We start from the raw sequence: 15,267 nt of genomic DNA on the forward strand, positions 1-15,267 counted from the left end.
CTAGCACGTTTTGGGGGCCTTATACACATTTTCTCATTTAATCACCACAGCAAGCCCCTAAGGTGGGCCTTCTAGTTCACAAAGGAGGAAAGTGGGGCTCAAGGAGGTTCCAGCTGCACAGTTGGTGAATGGGAGAGGCAGACTGGAACCCAGCTGGACTCCAGAGCCCTGCTCTTACCACTGTACCACACTGCCTCTCCTGGGTCACTGTCCCGACTCTCCGGGGTCAGTGCCAAGGAACCAGATTTGGGCCATTGGCTAAGAAGACACCAGAGTCCTGTTTCCCTGATTGTGTCACCCACCAGCTTGAGGACCCCTGGGTGGACTTCCCACAAGTTTCCAGAGTTGGGCAAAGAGGCAATTAAGATTTCAGAGACCACGCCCTGCTTCTCTGGATGGGGGCAGAATGGACACCACCCAGGGCAGATTGGGGCCGGACTGGTCCCAGAAGCTCCATCCTCCTGGCACCTCTTGCTGCAGAGGAACAGACCCCACGAAGCCAACTCCACCAGAGATGAAGGACCCGGAAGAACAGAAAGGCTGCCTGGAGCCCAATTCAGCCGTGGGGACAGAGGGGTTGGGGAGCACGCAGCTGGGAGGCCCCTCTGCACAGCCAACTGACTTGCAGGGCCTCAGCCCTGCTCCTACCTGGGGTCCACATTCCCCCACCCCAACCAAACGCTTCCTCCTGGAAACCAAGCAGCCACGTTTGGAGACAGAACAATCCAGGGGTTAGGAGCGGGCTCTGCCACCTCCTAGCTGGGTAACACCTAGGTAAGTTACTGCACCTTTCTGTACTTCAGTTTCCCTTTCTGTAAAACAGGGATCGCAATAGTACTTATAAAAATAAATCAGTATTTTCAGAGCGCCCAGAACACAGCCTAGCACAGAGAGAGTGCTGTTATTATTATTAGACAAAGAGGCAGCAAGCCAGATCAAGGAAGCTGGCCCTTCTGAGTTGACTAACAGCAAAGCTCATTCGTACAAAGGCTGCTGATTAAAAAACAAACTGGTCTGAAACGCCTCCTTCCAGAGCCTGTCCTGCTCATTCGCAGAGTGAGGAGCTGGTGGAGTTTATGGGAGTTCTAAGTCCAGCCCCGCCTCTGGCCCAGGCTCTGCGACTCCTACGTCTCACCTGACCTCTACGCACCAGGATCGGGGTGAACGGTGCTCTCCATCCCTTCTTCAAAATGTCCTGACCAGTGGCCTTAGCATGCTGACCACTCAGGGCCAGCAGGCGACTCCTCGGGTGCCAGATGCCAGGCCCTGGTCTCTGTAGGCCAGCAAGAGTTAGCTGTGCTTGTCCCAAATATGCCCACACCAGTTGCTCACCTTTGTAATTACACTTTGTAGTAAGTGGGTAAGTGGGTGAAATATGGCTGTGAAAGGAAAGAGCTGTTTCCATGAAAACGAAGCTGAATGCTCTAAAAATTCAATAAAGACAAGTCACTAAGACAAACTTTCCATTGAATTAGACAGGGCAAGGCAACTAAAAAGATTCAGAAGAATTATAAAAATTTACAAGGACCATACATTGCAACAGGCCTTATGTAAGAATGATGAACCTATCCAAACAGAAGCTCTCGGCCTTATGTCAGTACATCAGTGAACCAAGGTACATTGATATGTTTTAAGTTAAAATAAAATGTTGAAATCTGAGGGCCAGCCTCCGTGGCCCAGTGGTTAAGTTCGGTGCGCTCTGCTTCAGTGGCCCGGGTTTGGTTCCTGGGGGTGGACCTTCTCTGTTAGTGCCCATGCCGTGCTAGTGACGCACATACTAAAAAATTAAGGAAGACTGCGCAAGATCCTCCCTAAGCTGACATCTGTTGCCAGTCTCCCTCTCTCCTTTTTTTTTCCCCCTCCCCAAAGCCCCAGTGCGTAGCTGTATATTCTGGCTCTAAGTCCTTCTAGTTCTTCTATGTGAGCTGCCACCACAGCATGGCTAATGACAGGTGAGTGGCGTGGTTCCTCGCCAAGGAACCAAACCCGGGCAGCCAGAGTGGAGCGTGCCGAACTTTAACCACTAGGCCACCGGGGCTGGTTCGAGGGGCAGCATTTTAACAATTCTCTCCCCGAACCAAAGTTTCAGTTACTCAACCAACAAATCACAAAGGGTAAAAGGGCTCCTATTAAACTGTGCATTTCGTGTTGCCGTTGCGTCTAATCATTCTTCATTCTATTTTTCCCTAAGGCACGTTTTACAAACTACGGTTGGAGATGCTGTGCTGGAAGGAGCAGAAGCCACAGAGAAAACATAAACATCTTCCCAGAGCATTCATCTGACTCCAACGTTAGGAGGAAATATTCTTCAGAGTAAAATAAACAAGGATTTATCAGGGAAGAGAATGTAAAATTAACGGTAGTGTTAAAAATAAAACTTGAAGCTTCAAAGCAAGGTCACAGTTGGGGTGGGCTGCTGCCGGCTGGGGTTAGACATCCCATCTCTTCTGGCGGGAGGAGCCGGTGGGAAAGTCAGAGAAGCGGTCCATGAGGGTCAAGGTCACTGCCAGCCATCTCCCAACCACTTTCCCACAACCTACAGCAAGAGGGCTCCTGGAACGGCTGCTTCCAGAGCAGCTCGCCCCGTCGGGAGCCCCTGTCTCACTGCGGCAGCTCACAGGTGACAGGGCCAACCCAGAGTCCACTGCCATGGCCAAGGTCACTTGAAGGCAGACCTCACCAGCGAGAGGCTCTTACCTGCCGGGCCAGGCCAGGTGAGCTAGTCCAGGGGCCGCTCCTGCCAACCACCTGGGGGAAGGAAGGAAACGTCCCGGAAAAGACCTCACTGCCACAGTGCTCAGCTCTCATCCCCAAGCTCATTCAGACTTTGAAGGGTTAGGAAAAGCCAAAAAAACCTAGACTTTCCGGCTTTGACACATCTGAGAGGAGAGGCTGATAAGAAAGGACAAAGCAACTCCAACCGTTATCTGTAAAGGGGGCATTTACTGACACAGCCTCCTGCAAGGCACATGGAACATTCGTGGGAGGGTCACGGAGGAATAAACCTTTCCGCACCAGCAAACGCCAGTGACCGACGACGAAGACACCTGTCATTTACAGTCCTCTCGCTCCTACAGGGTGGGCCGCAAAGAGTCATTCATCTAATGGCAAAAATAGCAACTTTTTGAGTGCTTGTTCCTCACTACAGTTTTCGCCTTATTTCTGATCTTCACGACAATCCAGTAAAAGAGGTACTGTTATCCCAATTTTCAGGTGAAAACCTGGAGGTTCAGCAACTCGCCAAGTCACCTCCATGTTAAGTGTCAAAGCCAAGATCTGAACATCCATCTAATTCTGACGCTCTTGCTTTTGACACCAACATTAAGCTTCCTTTCCATTCATTCTCGAAACACTGTGCCTTGCTCCCTGCTTCCCCTCAGACCGACGCAGCCTCGCACATCGTAGGAAACTTCCACATACTGGATGTGCTGCTGGTGCATTTCATTTAAAAATAGACCACACTTCATCGCGGGTTTCCAAAATGACAGCAGATGGGCTGTGTTATTCAAATATTCGTCACACTTCACCACAGGGAAAAAACACTCACGACCCGGTGATCCAGCTCCCGGGCCCGGGAACCATCGGAAACAGGAGGTGTGGTCTTGCTCATCCTTTCACTGGCTCTGAACACGAGAAACGTTTTTAATGGAATTTTTTGAGAGGGACAGGTGAAGGGGAAAGTTGGGGGGTTTTGGTGTTTTTTCCCCTAAAAGAAACTTCTCATGAAGCAGTTTATTTGAGCTCAAGCTCCTGGTTTCACTAACTTCCTCCTCAGACCCAGGTCAGCAGCAAAGAGGAAAATGCAGGCATGAAGCACAGATAAACACCGAGCCCTTGACCTCTGCGCCCCTCCCCCGGGGCCACCTGAGAGGAAAGAGGAAGTGCCTTTACTCCAAGGGGCTATCTGGGCAGCAATCCAGGTGGGGCCAGGCCACTGGGGCCCTGCCCCTGAAACGCACGCCTCAGTTTCCCAAGCTACATGAAGGAGCATCTGGATGTCGACGTGGGACAGTCACCACAATGAATTCTGGATTCAACCATTAATGAGATTTACCCCCATCTCCACGAGACAGTGGCTGCAGGACTTCAGGGGTGCAGGGTCCTGGAGAAACAGCCCTGTCGGGGCCTGGAGATGCCCTGCAGCCCGTCACAGCCCCTCCACCGCTCAGCAAGGCGAGCTCCACCTGGCAAAGGTTCATTTGCTGGCCCCGGGTGGACTCAGACCCAAATCCAGCCAGCCAAGGACACGGTCCATTTCGACAGAGAGGGCTCTCGGCTCCCTTCTAGGATTTTCTACCTTTATAGCAGAAAAATCGACGTCTGCGCTTAACCCAAATCCCTTTGGTTTAAGTGTAAACCGTCTCTCTTGGCTGAAACAAGATGAATCTTGAGGGGGAATGGTTAAATTAAAATAATGATAATGACAATAACGGCTAATATTTACTGAGTATCAACTATGTGCTAGGTGATGTTCGTTATCTGGTTTATCTCATTTAATCCTTAAGACAACCCTAAGAATAGGTCCCATTAGCTTCTTTTTACAGCAGAGGAAATCAAGGATCAGAGAAGGTAAGTAATCTATTCAAGGTCACACTGCAGGGAAGTGGGGAAGTTACAGTTTGAACCTGAATCCGTCCAATTGCAGATTTCTGGGGTTTAACCACTGCATTACACTCCAGCTAACCTCCTGCTAGACATACAGCTAGCAACGAGAAAGAAACTATTTAACCTCATTAGCAATGAAAGGAACACATTTAACATAATTACCTTTTAGGCCTATTAGTAAAACATTTTTTTCAATATTATTCAATGTTGGCAAGAGTGCCGTGAAACTATTATAGATCACTGGGATAAACTGGTCCCATCTTTCTTAGAATATCATTTAGCTCCAAGCACCATAAAAATGGTTGATGCCTTTGATGCAATAAGTCTTGATTATGAGAAAAATCATTTGCCTGAAAATATCCATTACAGTATTTTGGGAGTGGGGGGTGTGTATGTGCCTGGAAGAAACGTAAATGTCCCACAATGGAGGATCCTTGAGAAAATGAGGTGTCCCGGCTTTGGGACACTTATACTGCTACTAAAAGTGGTGGCTAGGTTATGAAACAATGTGGAAGAATGCTGATGTGACAATGCTATGTGAAAAAAGCAAATCATAAAAGCACAAGGCTCGCTCCTCAAAAAATTAAGCACAGAGGGGCTGGCCCCGTGGCCGAGTGGTTAAGTTCGCGCGCTCCGCTGCAGGCGGCCCAGTGTTTCGTTGGTTCGAATCCTGGGCGCGGACATGGCACTGCTCATCAAACCACGCTGAGGCGGCGTCCCACATGCCACAACTAGAAGGACCCACAATGAAGAATATACAACTATGTACCGGGGGGCTTTGGGGAGAAAAAGGAAAAAAATTAAATCTTTAAAAAAAAAAATTAAGCACAGAATTATCATATGGTCCAGCAATTACACTTCTGGGTATACCCACAAAAGAATGCAAAGCAGGGACATGAACTGCTATTGGTACATGCATGTTTGTCACAGCATTGTTCATAACAGTGAGAAGGTGGGAGCAACCCAAGTGTCCATCGACAGATGACAGGATAAGCAAATGCGGGAGATCCACACAACAGAATATTACTCAAACTTAAAAAGGAAGGAAATTTTGATGTATGTTACAAGGTGGGTCAACCTTGAGGATATGATGCTAAGTAAAATAAGCCAATCGCAAAAGGACAAATACTGTGTGATTCCCCTTATGTAAGGCCCGGAGAGTAGTCACATTTACAGAGACAGAAGACAGCAGCCAGGGGCTGGGAGGAGAGTGACTGTTTAATGGGTAGAGTTTCAATTTTGCTAGATGCAAAAGTTCTAGAGATGGGTGGTGGTGATGTGAAAATGTACTAAATGCCATAGAACCGTATACTTAAAAATGGTCAAAACGGTAAATTTTATGTATATTTTACGACAATCAAAATGCAAAAATTAAGATAAAAAGTCTCATGCCTAGTAGTTACACCTAAATTAAAAACGCACATATAGAGCCAGCTTTGATAGCCTAGTGGTTAAAGTTCAGCGCCCTCCGCTTCAGCAGCCCAGGTTCGTTTCCTGGTTGCAGAACCACACCGCTTGTCTATCAGCAGCCATGCTGTGGCAGTGGCTCACACAGAAGAACCAGAAGGACTTACAACTAGGATATACAACTATGTACTGGGGCTGTGGGGAGGCAATAAATAAATAAATTCAAAATGCACATATAAACATGGAAAAGATACCCAAACTGGCAGTGGCTATGCTGGGATAGTAGATAATCAATTTCTTATGCATCACCCACTCTATACCAGCTCCTTCACAGACGCTGTGTGTTTTGCTGTGTGCCTGGCACTTTCCACCGGACGATATATGAAATCTTAAAGACTGCCAGTAGGTATTGTTATTCCAATGTTACAGTTGGGGATTCTGACCTCAGAAGGGTTAAGCGATTTGCCAAAGGTCACCAAGCAGAGAAAAAGCAGTTGAGATGAAATCCTAGTCTGGCCTACCCCAAGGAGAGTACTTTTTCTTCCATGTGGCAATGCCCCCTCACCACCTCATGCCTTGCCCCACCCCACCCACACATAAATGACATTTTTTTTTTTTAAGATTTTATTTTATTTTTTTCCTTTTTCTCCCCAAAGCCCCCCAGTACATAGTTGTATATTCTTCGTTGTGGGTCCTTCTAGTTGTGGCATGTGGGACGCTGCCTCAGCGTGGTTTGATGAGCAGTGCCGTGTCCGCACCCAGGATTCAAACCAACGAAACACTGGGCCACCTGCAGCGGAGCGCGCAAACTTAACCACTCGGCCACGGGGCCAGCCCCCACACATAAATGACTTTTAAAGTTTCAATAACAGAGCTATGATCTTGCTTCCATATTGATGAGAAAGCATTTCTCCCAGATTTCATAACAAAAGCAAAGTAGCAATGCTCCCCTCCCCACCCCCTCCCCCAACCGGGGAGGGGGCAGCAGGAGAGGGGCCCTGCCCCTCCAGAGAGCCTGGAGCACCTCCCCCAATCGCAAACCCCAGGTCCTCAGCCTTCCCCCTCCTACAAGCATCAATGACTGGCGAGCTCCCCAAATCCTTTCCAGCACCACCAGCCCCATCCCACAACGGTGGCCCCTCAAGAGGAGGACATGGGACACAGCAGCAAAACTGAGTCTGCCTGCTCAACAGAGGAAACTCCAAAATACGCGGCTCCAATACGTGGCTCCAGACGGAGGAGAGGAGCCCTGGCTGGGAGGGGCCCTGAGCAGAGAAGGGGCAGTCCTTGCAGAGAAGGAGGGAGAGGTTAGGAAGGGAGAGAGAAAAGGAGGAGGGCCAAAGCGTCTCTGCAAGTGAAGTAGTAGGCACAGGCTGTTTCTCCAGAGCTCCAGAAGTTTCATCATCTGTTATTGGGATCCTGGGGAACAGGGGGCTGCTACTAGCGGAGCTGACTACTAAGGGGACTGCCAGGTCACAAAGTTGGGGAAAGGGAAGCAGGTGGGAAGAGAGGGACAATGGGACGAAATCCTTGCCTAATGTCACCCAGGGGAAAGTAGCAGCACAGGGCCCAGAAGCCTGGAGCATTTGGTTCCCTGAAAAAAAACAACTGAGCTCAACACCTTCCCCAGAAAACACACTCCCGCCCGTCTGTGGCAAGCTGAACAGGGGTCCCCAAAAAGATATGTCCGTGTCTCAACCCCTGGAACCTGTGAATTATTTGGAAAAATAATTATGGGGGAAAAGGGTCTTTGCAGATGTAATTAAGGATCTTGAGATGAGTTCATCCAGGATTATTCGGGTGGGTCCTAAATCCAACGACAAGTGTTCTTCTAACAGACAGAAGAGGAGACACAGACCCAGGGAGAAGGCTGGGTGAAGACGGGGGCGGAGATGGGAGTGGTGCTGCCACAGCCGAGGAAGGGCCGGAGCCAAGGCCCCTGGAGGGAGCAAGGCTCTGCTGACGCCTTGATTTTGAACTTCTGGGTTTCCGAAACGAGAGAGAATAAATTTCTGTTGTTTTAAGCCACAAAATGTGTGGTAATTTGTTACAGCAGCCACAGGAAGCGAACACAGTGTCCCCCCCAGGACAGAACCTCCAACCCAGGGCAGCTCCCTCCCCTTCTGGGCCTGCTCCTCTCCCCCCTCCCAGCCCCCTCCGCCCACTGTCACTCTTGGCATTGTCTCTAAGTGGAAAGCAATTTCCCCCAGTGTAAGTGAAACAAGCTACTGACATGCCACTTTACAAACACCACGCCCATCACTCAGTCACTCTCCCTCTGGGCGGCCTAGGAAAGCACCCATTCCTAGGAGGAGCCCTGACCCTCCTCCCAGGGGTGAGGGTGCCACTCCCGGGGAGGGAGGGGGTTCTCATGGAGCCAGGAGAGCCGGAGAACTTGCACAGCGCCCACCTCAGACCACGGGGACTGTGCTGGCCCTCGGGGAAAGGGGAAGGGCCATAGTTTGGTGTGACCCACAGAAAGTCATAGTGTTTGTCTGCAAGGAAAGAGCGAGGAGGGAGGTTCCCAGGTTTTGTGTTTTTTTCTTCCATCTTGAAACTGGCAGCATTTCTGATATGATTGCGGGGGATTTCCACCAACGAAATTAAAGAAAATTCAGTTTTAGCATTAACTGCAAGGAGAGAGGAGTTTTGCAACCTTTGTCATTTGTGAAACACCGGCGCTGGCACAAAGATGAGAATGTTCCCCTCCCTCCCAAACCAGTCAGGCTCCTGCCATCCTCCAGCTGGCGGTCAATTACCACATTTGCCTGACATGGGACAGGACGGCACCCCGGATCCTCCTGGAGCACTTCCCTCTGGAACTGCCCCTCCAGCAGTTTTGCTGGGAAACGTGTTTGTCCCCTGGGGAGTGGCCAAAAGAGCTTTTCTGAGGACCCACGGTAAGGAAACATTTGGTGGGGCCCCAAGCCCCACCATCAGACCCACAGAAGCAGCTGCCTCTGCGAGGGAGGGAACTGGTCTCTAAACAAAAATGGTTTTGAAAAATAAGCCAGCCAAAGAGGAATTGCTTCATAAGTTGCACATTCACTTCTCCCTTTAACTGTGCAATTGAAGAAAAACAAGGTGAAGCAGGAACTGACCCCTGACCCCCCATTCACCCCCCCCCCCAAGACTCCCGCCACACCGCAGTGCCGCTAAGCATTGAAGCTCCCGGGGTCTAAGGCTCCTCTCTATTTGTTATTTGTGGGCTGTCTGTGTCTTCTAAGCGCCCCCTCCCCAGAGGCTGGTACCTTCCCAGCCTGCCTGCCTTGTTCTTAGCGCAGCCCCTGCCCCCAGGAGGATCTCAGTAAATACTTACTAAACACAGCAAAGCAGGAGAAAGGATGGAGCCCACAGCACAGTGCAAAGATAAGCTTTATGCACCCTTTCTGGGCAGGGACTCAGGCTGCAGAAATGCAGCTTGTCCTAACTGCAAGGGAGATCAGGGTGGCCAGGAGCACCTTTAGGACACTTGCCCTAATTCTAGAAACATCTATATTCGCAGAGTGGCCAGTGCTGTTTCTAAACATGGGTGGAGAAGGTGGGAGACTGGGGCTCAGAAAGAGGTAATATTGGCTGTCTTTAGAGGTGGCAACTGCCAATTAGGTTTTAAGAGCACTCCCTTACACACCCCCACCGGCTGCACCCCAGACTGTCTGCCATTACTTGGAGAAGTTTGTGAAGCATTGAAAGACAATCACCCTCATGTGTGCTAGGCAATGTTCTCACGAGCCAGATTGATGGGATCCTGAAGACAAGAAATCAAACCGCAGCAGAGCAGAGAAATGCTAAGCATTTGGCAATTTCTGCTCTAGAGAAAGCAGAAGAGAAAGTTCTGTTCCTATCTCCTTGTGTCCGGTGGCAGCCTCGTAAATAAGAATCTCATCTCCACTGATCACATGAATCAAACCTGGCGGTTAGTGGTCCCAGCGGGTTTTACATGCGAGTATCAGGGTGGTACCTAGAAGCCTCTGGGAAAGGACACCCCAAGTCTCCCCACCGTCACACGAGAGAACTATTAGGAAACATTCTCCTTAATCTGCAAGCAACAGCACCCCCAGATGACTAAGGGCTTTGGCGTCTGAAGGAGCCTGGACTCTGGATCAGCTACTTAGAAGCTGTGTGGGTCGGCAAGTTATTTAACTCTTTCTGAGCCTTAGTTTCCTCCCCTGGAAAATGGAGACATCATTCAGCTCCTACAGTTGTTTAACTGAAAACACAGACGTAAAAACCATCAATTCTTGCGGGGGGGGGGGGGGGAGTCCCTATGGTACCCTTCACTTGACAGGAACACCGGGGCACTCCAGCGGTGTCCAGCGCTCCCGCAAGCCAGCAGTGGGGTTAGTCCTCAGTTGCAAAGTCCCTTTGGAGCCCTGAACTTCCCCTCGGAGACTCCTGAGAGAGGAACCGCCTCCCCCCAGGAAGGCGCACCCGTCCCCCACGCGCGCGCCTGTGCAGGACACTTCTGAGGGTGGCGCCAAGGGGGCTTCTTGAAGCCCCACTTGATAGTGTGTAGGTTCTCGAGACCCGCGGCTCCCTCCAGGGGCACCTGAACGAATGAAAGCTGCTCCATCGGCCGAGGACGCCCGAGAGCTCCTTCGGCAGGCTGGGCAGATGCCCAGGGTGCCGCGCGAGGACCTGGTACGTGAGTCTGCTGCCCTCGACCCCGGAAATCCCATCTCCCCCGTCTCGCCTCCGGAGCGCGCCTGTCGGGGCCTGCCACCAGTCCCCCCGCCTCTTTGGACCTCCATCTCCCCACCAGGGCCGAGCGCAGCCGGCTACGCGGTAACCCCGTCCTGATCCCCACGCAAGGTGTCCCTGTTCCCCTGTCCTGGGTTTCAAAGAAAGAGGTGCAGAGGGGGAAGCCTAAATAAAAACAGGAAACTCGATTAAAAAAAAAAAAAAAAAAAAAAAAGCCTCATTCAGGCTGAATTACGGGCAAGAGTATTAAAAAGAAGAAAGAAAAAGAGTCCGGAAATGCAAAGCTGGAGGCGGTTTTGCCGCCGTAACCCTGGCTCAGCCGCAGATCCGGGGGCTGAGCTCTGCGCGCCGCTGCAGTAAACACGCGGCAGTAACGCCGGCGGCCCGAGTCCCGACGGGGCGGGGCGGAAAGGGACCGGGCGGCACGGCTGAGCGCCCGGCACAGCTCCACGCCGGCCCCTCTCTAGCCCGGGTCGCCCTCGCCATGGCTGCGGAGGGCGAGCAGGACCAAGGCGCCGGGCTGATGTGCGCGCCCTTCTCCCCCGCGCCTTGGCGGGGCCCTGGGGGGCGGCACCGCTAGTGGGAGCGCACCTCGAACCCCGCTGTGCAGCCGGGGAGCCCCCTGGTCCCGCCTGCTTGCCCTCAGGGCAGGGCACACGCGGCTGAACACTTCCGGACCCCCAGCGCCTCGGCGGGTGCAGGCGTGGCCGCTCCGCCGCTGGGAGCGCAGCCCGGACCCCGCCGACGGGTCGGGGAGCTCCCCCGTCCCGCTGCGCAGGGCAAGCCGTACAGGCGCAGGGGAGCTGTGCGCGCCCCTCTCGGCGGGCGTACAGAGGGCGGCCCGGCCCCGAGCGCAGCCTCGGCCCAGGTCCCGGCGGCCCGCCCGGTGGGCGCCCCTGGCCGGGCTCGCTAGACACGGGGACCCGCACTGGACCAGGGCGCACGGGCTCTAGGCGCCGGGAGACGCCCGCGGGCCAGCCCCGCGGCGCCCCGAGGCCCCTCGACGTCCCTGGCCCCGGTCCTCTTCCCCACCTCCCCAGACGCAGCCAGAGCGAGCGCTTACCGGTCCCGGCGCGGCTGGCAGCGGCTCGGGCGGCTCGGGCGCTCGGCCCGGCGGCCGCTTGGAGTGAGGGCGCTGGGCGCGAGTGAGGCTCGAGGGAGGGAGGCGGGGCGCGGTGGGGCGCCCCGCCTGCTGACAGCCCGCACACTCCACTTCCCACTTTGTTTCCTTTTTACTTGCAACAGGAAAAACAACAGGTCCTCTGCCGCCTCGTCTGCCCGCCCCCCGCGTCCCCCCAAACCCCAAATCCCCACCCCGTCTGCGGCTGGAGGGGCATCATCCCAGGTGCCTCTGGGGGCTGCACCTTGCCCTTCTTCAAAACAAATTTTCTTTTTATACAAAAGAAAACAACCAAATAAAGGTCCTAAGAGCCCATAAAACCCCCACGCTTTCCACATTCACACACCAAAGAATTTGACGGTGGCCAGAGAAAAGCTGGCGGGCGGGAGAGGGAGGGAGAGGCGGGAACTGCAGCCCTAGACACCCGGGGAGCGTCGCCAGCGCCAAGCGCGAGGTAACTGGGCGTTAGGGAGAGTAAGTGAGGCCCGAGTCGTCGGCTTTGAGCTCAAAGTCGCGCCAGGCTCCGCCCTAGAAGGAAAGCGTGGCCTCCAGGCTTTGGTGGTCAAGAGCATGGGGGTGAGGGAGTAGCCACCCCCAAGACTACAGTAGTGGTTTCAAATCCTTCTAGGATGTGATGGGGGATGACTAAGCCCATCAATTGCTCAGTCAAAGAATGACTTACAGGACCCTCCCCAACCGGGTCTGGGAGGTGAAGCACCTGTTTTGTTCCATCGGACACATGAGGAAACTGAGGCTTGGAGAGGGGCTTTTTCTATCCAAGAGATGCCCTGGCCTCCCAGGACCAGCTTGGGTCCAGTGATGGCTGCAGCAAGGCTGCAATGGGTTCTGCAAAAACAGAAACTGTTCTGTTTCTAGCCAGGAAAGGGGCGAGACTTTGGGCAAGACGAGTGGATTGTTGAGTGGTGCCAGTTTTCTAAGATCTGGGCTGCAGGCTCTGGGCTTTCAGCTGGATACTGTGGAGGAGCTAGGAGGGATCATGGGTCCCTCTGGTGAAGAATGTTGGGTCTGTCCCCAGGCGTGTACCCTAACACCCTTCCCACCGGAAAATCTGAGGCTCACAGCCTCACTCCCACCCCAGGCCCAGATCACTGGTCCTCGACAGAGGTCTCCAGCCCACTCTGGGGAGATACTGCCAAAAGCCGGAAGAGAAATGAGAAATAAACATCTCAGGGAGAAAATCTGCTGGCAGGATAAGCAGCCTGCCCCGAGATTTCCGAACACCTGTCTTCGCTTTTGCATTACTCCCTGGTTTTCAGTTCCTTGTAAGAAACCGTCAGATGGGGAATGCTTTTGCAGCGTGCAAAAGAACCCTTCATTGAATATGTTTTTGCCGACAACCATTCAAATCACGCTTTGTGATAAGCAAGACGTGCTGAGGGTTCAAATGTCCTTCACACGTTGTGGTCTCTGATCCCTACAACAGCCTCCCAAGAGAAGTCTTATCAGCCCCACTTTACAGATAAGAAAAGTGAGGCTCAGGAAGGTTGAATCATTTTGGGGACCTCACACTAAGTGTCGAACTGCTTCCAGATCCTCCTTTGACTGTTCCGTGCTGCTTCTGCCCCCGTCTAAGAAGTTTCACTTTCCAGAAAACCCCATACACTTCCTTTCTGAGACCACACCATGAGACTTATCCCGCTCTTTTGCCTGGGAGGCCAGGAAGCTCCGGCTGGCTTTAACATCAAGTACAGTCAGCATTGTCCCTCAAGTTCCCGATAGACTTGGCTTCTGCCTTCCTCTCTGGTTTCTGATCTCTCGTTCTTACTTTATTTTTAACTGTTGTCACGTGTGTTTTGGAGGAAGCTACTTCAAGTTCCCTTTGAATTTTAGATAAAATGGACCAGCCACGGTGGAGAATTTGTGGCCGTCCTAGAAGAAAAGTAGCATCTTAGGTGTAAGGAAGTCAACCCATGTTACTCACGTGACCTCCTGACTGGGATCCTTTGGCCCCATTTTATGGAAGGAGAGACTGGTCGGCAGAGACCAGGCCTGGGTGGGCAGAAGGCACACTGCAGGTCACCAGGGGAGCGTGCACAGCCCTCCAGGCCCGCCTCCTGCTGTGCCTGCCACCCTCTCCTGCAGAACTTCCCCTCCCAGGCCAGCCAGCCTCCGTAGCTTCTCACAGATGCAGTAAGCATCTTCGCTCTGTTCCACCTTGAACGGCCTCACCACCGACACCCACACATGCCCACAAGCAGGGTTATCTCAGGGCAGCCAAAGCCAAGCTGAGCACCAGGGCGCAGGGGTGCAAGTGTGAGGAACCCACTTCCTCAGCCCTTCTACGAAGGCCTCCAGACACCTGCCTCCATGCCCCATCCTGGCAGGAAGCCCTGTTTGCTGTGGGTCCTTCCCTTCCAGGCAGGGCAAAATTATCCAGCTCAAACTCTTGCCTTTTTGCCTTGGCCAAGAAAAGTGTGGCGAAGCTTTGCAGTTAAAAGCACCTTCCCTGGAGCCAAACTGCCCAGCACTGCCACTTGGAGCTGTGTGACCTCAAGGAAGTGACTTAACCTCTCTGTGCCTTCATTTCCTCATCTGAAAAACAGAGATACTAATAATGGCTTTTAACCGTTAAAACTGTTGTTAGGATTACGTGATTAATATATGTAGGATGCTTATAACAGTGTCCAACACAGAGCGAACCCCCGGAAAATGTTAATTATTGAGTTATTCTAGAACAGAGTCTTTGTGCTTAGTAGGGTTGGATGTTTCTGCTCTAGAACAGTATTTTTCCACAGCAGCAACAGTAGGTTGTGACATATTAACAGATTAGTGTACTGGAAATCCATTCGGCGGGTCAAGTTTATAAAAATGGAACAGAATAGAGAATATCCAATTGTATGCCACGCAGTAAGGGAGGGTATCTCCTGACGCTCTGTCCCATTTATAGGTATGTGTGAGTGTGCACTTCTGACTGCACTCAACACGACCGGAAGGCCGCCGCCCCGGACAACATCATAGCAGTGGCAAAGAAAGGGCAGCACAGTTGGTTAGAGAACTTGGCCAAGGTCACATCTGCTTCCTGAAAAGTCTGACTGGTGAGGATACAGGCTCAGAGGAGGCAGAGAGGTGGCCAGGTGGGGGTGCCCGGGGAAAATAAGTCGGTGGTCCTGGGGCTTGCAGCCCCCATCCCCAGGCTGTGCCTGCCGTCCGGGAATGACTCAGAGGTGGACAGGTCTTGATCCAGGTCACAGCCGGATTGAAGGCTCCAGAAAGACCCAGACGGCTCAGAGGTGGCCTGGGTGAACCAGGCCCTTGTGAGGCCAGAGACAAACTGACGGAGATGGAATTTCTGGGCGCAACCAAATGTAGGCTACTGAGAGAGATCGAGTTATCCTTTTTGTAAAACACACACACTCAAAACCCAGGCTGCCCAGGCTCAAATCCCGACCTGACCACCTACCAGCGGTGCCACC

General features: G+C 52.5%; 1 protein-coding gene across 9 annotated transcripts in view; it reads right to left on the reverse strand.

Annotated features, from left to right (window-relative positions):
* Nucleotides 1-13,916, reverse strand: part of PIK3CD (phosphatidylinositol-4,5-bisphosphate 3-kinase catalytic subunit delta) — a 55,022-nt gene extending 41,106 nt beyond the window's left edge. For 3 of the 9 annotated variants that reach the window (XR_011537590.1, XM_070610899.1, XM_070610894.1), the window contains exon 1: nucleotides 11,777-11,916. The gene's annotated coding sequence lies outside the window, so the exon portion shown is untranslated. Of the gene's footprint in view, nucleotides 1-11,776; nucleotides 12,310-13,775 lie in introns of those variants that run through there. The other 6 variants (XM_070610901.1, XM_070610896.1, XM_070610890.1 and 3 more) reach the window with 3 other exon arrangements.
* Between the last annotated feature and the right edge of the window lie 1,351 nt (nucleotides 13,917-15,267).

This window comes from Equus przewalskii, chromosome 2, assembly GCF_037783145.1.
Source record: "Equus przewalskii isolate Varuska chromosome 2, EquPr2, whole genome shotgun sequence".
NCBI lineage: Eukaryota > Metazoa > Chordata > Mammalia > Perissodactyla > Equidae > Equus > Equus przewalskii.